Here is a 6,000-nt window from a genome sequence, read left to right on the forward strand (position 1 = left end):
CCGCACCGAGATACCGTGACGTCCTTTTCCTGAGTCGTTCGATCCAAGACCTCAGATGTTTGCTCAACACGTTTTTCTTAGTTTTAGAAAAATATTTCCTGTCATATTCTGTCGCAGTGGGCCCACAAATGTGTGTTGAGGATCTTATCAACCTGGAGAATAATGCAACTGGTAGCCTAGTAGAGAGCAGTTGCAGAGAGAGCAACTTTTGAAAAGCCTTAGGACATTTGATGATATGCAAATTGGGCTGATGGCTGTTGAAGCCAGCAAGAGTATCATTTAAAGCTCATAATGGTTTTGCACAAGGTGTATTGACAAGGCCCAAAAGATGAGTCAACAAGGAAAGATACACAGAGATCATATGACATCAGGTGAGTTCTTCTCTCTGAAGAAACACATCAGTCACTCTTGTTTGTGTTAAGCCACGTGTCTACGTTGTTTGACAATAACAATATTTAGATGTTGATGCACAGTGTTTTGTGTTTAGAATTACTAACAAACAATTGTTCAATAGAAGATTGATAGAGATTGATAGATCCCCATTTTTCACACACATACGAACACCTTGATAGACCCTATATAAAGTGACCCACACTTCATCACGTCCTCCAGCAGATGGCAGCATCTACACAGGTAAATATCAATTGGATGTTCCAGAAGAAATTATGAGAATGAATGGCTCTAGACGCTAAACTATAACTTTTAATTATGATAAGTACAATCCTAGCTACACATCTTGATCGACAACATCTGATATTCCTTATCTTACACTGTGACATGGGATTGATGGGAGTTCGATTGCCAACCTTGTCAGGAGCATGATATGGAGCAAGGAAAATACAGTGCTGATATACTGGTATGTAGATATGATCTCTAATGAGGAACAGACAGGGCCTAGGGCAGGATTCAACAAAGATCCAAAAGAGTGTGGTTGATAGTACAGGTAGGTGCATGTGATCCACAATATTGTAGATGTGTTTCGTATACTGTAGGTGGTAGCATTTACGTAATAGGTAACAGTGGGTTTCAGAGAGGTAAAATAGTTTAGAGATTAACACTGTTTGTAATATATTAGTATGTGTGGTTATAGAATTAGTTGTGGAAGTCCACCAGATCAGGCAGAACTGAGTGATCAACATGACAATCAAATGATCAAATGATTTAGGAAGTGACCTGTGTCTGTCTGGGTAATGTTGTCCTTACCTGTAACATGCACTGCACTGTCAGGCTTACTCTAGAATCATCTTTTTTTTCTCCTTTTTTTTTCTTCTTTTTTTTAATATTACCTGCATGATACGGAGGCCAGTAAGCCGCCTCTGCTCCATACTCTACATCAAAGCTAGTTTTCACTTTGTTGTTTGCATTGTTTATTTATGGCTAAATAAAGGTGAAAATGCTACAAAAGCATTTACTGTATGCAGTTGGCAAGCATTTCTTAGCCATTAGTATCCTCCCCTTAATGGAATGGATTTTCTCTTAAAGCGGTTTCATGGAGGTTTCTAGACAATCACCAGGATGGGCAATTTTATTAGGGCCCCCTCTTCTGTGTAGTAGTGAAATGAAATAATGGATTGTACTTTTTTCTTTTTTTTTTAAGTGAAACAAACCCTGTTTCCTCTTAAAAAAATATATACTGTATCAAGTCAGGGCATTGATTTTAATCCATCAACAACAATGTGATCTATCAAGATTGTTTATCATTTCTGTTGCATTGTAGGTAGGAAAACAGTTGAAACATATTTAAGATGATGATTTACACATCACATCAACATTTCACATTCCATTTTAGGCACATTCATTTTATTTTCCATATTAATGATTTGCTGGAAAGGGGTGCAATTGGTAATATATCCCATTCAAAACAAATGGTTGAGGCATCACTGGCAGAAGTCTAATTTATAGAATGACTGGCCTAAAGTGGTCCTGTACATGATAAGGTAGTTGGCATATGTATTCTATGCATCTAAATTCTATGCCCTGATCTAAACAAAACATTCCTTAAATCTATGGAATGCTTTGAATGCTCATGCTGATAATGCATTTTTGCATTTGATATGGTACAAAAGATGCCTGAGCTAGCTAAAAATCCCTCCAATGATTTACAAATATGAGATATGTGTTTCAGCTAACATGAGCAATTAGCTGTCAGATTTGTTGGAAATGCACCTTTTAGTAGGTATTAAGATTTATAGATTTAAAGTGAGAGATGCACCAGAGATCCATACAGACTGATAAATAACCTCTCATCGTATCAAGATTAATCCTGAGAATTCAACCTGAGACACTGAAACTGATTTCAATTAAAGTAAGTGAGTAATAATTACCTGAAGAGCAAGGCTTTGCATTAGTCAATACATAATCCTGCTTGAGAATCCATTTTAGATTTTGTACATTAATGATGAGGTAGCCTCGATTGTCTGGCTTCATTAAAAGTCTCTGTTTCTGATTAATGCCATAAAGCCTGGCTGGAGTCACAGAGGTGATTAAAGGTGCTTGAAGCATTTTTTCCACACTTTCTTGTTCTATCCTATGTCGATACTCTTACCTGAGCTCAGCACAACTCAGCAAGAAACATCTTGATTATGCTAGCTGCACCCGTCCGCATTCTAATTAAACTGTATGTTGTTGAATAAGCAAAAATAAGTTACCACTTTTGAATGGTAAAGCCCAGGCTAAAGTACTGTATTTCATCTCATCATACAACATCAGTAACAATACAACATGTACACTACACGTACCTCTACATCCTCTGGATTAAGTTGGCTTTTAGATGGTATGTGAGATCAAAAGGAACCCTTTCCTTTAGTTGTTTCAGTTATACAGAACAACTATCACACACTTATTACAACATTGTCACTTTTATTGCCCACAGTTCTGACTGCACAATTAAAGTAAAGGTCATAAGATATTGATGATCATTTTTCAAATCCGTATTTGTAGGCGTATGTATCCATCATTAACATGGGTGCATTGTTTTGAACTCTTCTCTAACATTTCTCTGTGCCGGGTAGTCTAAGGGCCATGAAGTTGAATTCCAGTGAACTGTCATTGTCATCACAGGGAGGGCCATCACAGATGTAAATCAGAATGCTCCCCTTGCACTTTTCAACCATGAAAATTGTAATCATGGAACAATAAAGTCCTTGGAGCATAATTGAAAAAGGAAATTAAACTAGCAAAATTATCTTTTTATCATGAGCGGAAGGTCTTTTATGGTCTCGGGAGCGTCTGATTTGAAAGAGAGGATGGAGAAAGACTTCTGCATTAAGATGTCTCATCTCCGATGAGTCTGGAATGGCTTTTATTTCCTCCTCCTTCGTCCGGTTTCCAACAGACAAGTACTGTAAGCCATTAGAAAAATCATTGAAGGGGTGAAAAAGCAGCCAACACCAAGGGAATTAATTAACTCAATGTCTAAGACCAAGCTGCATTTTCAAAACCACTCTGAGACCTGACAAATCCTCTCGCCCCTGTATAAAACAAAAATACATGCATATGTTTCAGTAAGTTCAGTTGAAGTGTATAGAACAGAGGAACAGGATAAAAGAAGGCAACATACCTTGACCTATCTCAAGAAATTCAATTTAAAGAAGATATGCTACTCACTTAATGGTTTGAAAGTACTGTATTCCACTCTGAATACATCTTATCTAATCTAAAATAAAACATGCCACAAAATACAATATCAAGCAAATATATGTTATATATTTTTACTTTTACCCAATCTTTTATCTGAGAATTCCACTTACCTTTGTTTGTAAGCTGGCATGCATGTGGGGTACCTACATGACCTTGTCCCTCACCAGGTATGAAGTGTTTACCATTGCCAACTTCATGTGTAAACAAGCCAATGAACTGCTTGCAGGCAAATTGAAGGGTTCCAGCTAATTATTAGCAGGCCCCAGATTCAGGAAGTCTGTGTGTGTGTGTTTGTGTGTGCACATGTAAGGTACCAACATTACTGTTTACATCTAAAAAGAAAAAGAAAATATATATATATTAGAGCCAGTGAAGAAAAATGCATATTACGTTTTCGTGAGGTACAGTATTTTGGTGCCATGACTGAGGTCTGATCTTAGAGGAGATAACTCAACTCTGAATTTGACCCCATACATCATGTCCTACAGAACTAAACTAAACTCTTAAACTCTTAGTAAATTATACTGATTTACAAAATGGGATCTACGCAACAGTTTTAGGAGAGGGATAAAGTATTTAAGAAACGCAAAGCTATTATTGTGGTAAAGGTTTCTGGTGATGGTTTGTTGTTGTATTTGATGCAAAGAGATGTGCAGCTTGTTTTAACCCCTCCCACACCAACACACATGACGTACTGTATGAACCCAGGTGCACACTATCTGTTCCCTCTCAAACAAGTTTGAACACATCTTTAGCTTGTGTTTATGGATTGCATTGTTTTATGTAGTATTGACTTGACCCCAAAGCTAAATTTTTTCTGTCCTCAAGCCATTCCTTAACTTGGCATGGGATATGAGTAAAGAACCTCCTGTAAAAACTCAGCTATCTGGACTAATTGTAGTCAAGAATGATAGATTGTTTGTGAAGACTATTCCAGTACCACACTATTGTGTTAGACACAGTTGTGATATGTCTTCATCTACTCTAAGTGTGAAACAAGGGAGAAGGCTAGGGAATTCCTAACTAGCAGAAAAATAGCGACTGAGCAGTGCAGCAGTAGCACCGCTATAAGATATGAAAACATCCCGCTGTGGTGCACTGACAAACCATTGGGAACCTTGTATTTCTTCAGCTTCTGGGGTTTGTATTGTCTGAAATGGGAATTGCTGATCATTTAGAATGACTTGTTTGATTGTTAGTTCCTGGTGTGTTGTTTCAACCCACATCATAACCACACCCCTCTGAGTATGTGCCAAAGCATTATGGGTGTTTGTGTGCAGTATATTTTTTTGTTTGTGTCTGTTTATGAATTGTGTAGCGACACCGCCTTTCTCTCTCCTGTCTCACACCTCTCCGTACCCCGAACCTGCTGTGCATTCAGGATCCAGATCTGTTCCCCTAAACGCCTCCCCGCTGCCACCGCACAAAGCACAAATCCTCCGCCTGCGACGACGGTCACTTGTCAGCCAGCCCAGATGCTGTGCTGTAATTGGCTAGTGTGGCTTCCTGCTGTGGGGAGGACATTATTACGAGCTCCCCCACCCCAACTCAGCCTCCACAACCTCCTCCAACCCCCCCCCTACAGTCACACACCCCAGCCAAACTCAACCCCCCCCCTACAGTCACACACCCCAGCCAAACTCAACCCCTCCCAGCCATAACCACAACCCCGCTGACATCACCTCTAAAAAAAGAAAGGGGATCTGGATTCTCCATTGAATTAAGTCAACCTAATGCAATAGAATCACAGTATAGAAAAGAGTGTCGATGTTGCCGCGTATTTTAGGTGGTGAAGTGGATTCGACCTTCCTGGCGTTTTTTGGGATTCAATACTAAACAGAGGAGCTATGCCAGAGCATATCTAATCAGCATTCCTGAAACAGCGTCTGAGTGAAAAAATAGATCCCCAGTCTTACTGCGGCGGTGGCCCCCTGCTGTGCTACCTGTCAAAGCCAATATTTCCTCCTCTAGCGCTCGAACACAAGCCACCTCTCCTCTTCTCACATTTAATTCATTAATCGTTGGCATATTGGATTCAGGCTCTGTTCTCACGTTATTAGCTGATGTGAATAGTTTTTGCACTTTTTGGATTTCAATCAAAATATAATAGCCTACTTTCTAAAGTTATTACTAAGAGAATTTAAATATTTGTTTTTACATTCCAAATTTCGCAGCTATTATGATGTTGCCATTTTCTATCTATTTACTATAGATTCAATATTTATCAGTTACTTTTGTCTTGAAAATAGATTGGGATTTTACATTGTCCAAACGAAAATGGCGGATCTTTCTAGAATCTGAAGCTAACCACCACAGAATGAATTCTGGCTATATTATTCGTTGTTTGGCCAGAGATTTTAT

This window comes from Argentina silus (assembly GCF_951799395.1).
Source record: "Argentina silus genome assembly, chromosome: 10".
Lineage (NCBI taxonomy): Eukaryota > Metazoa > Chordata > Actinopteri > Argentiniformes > Argentinidae > Argentina > Argentina silus.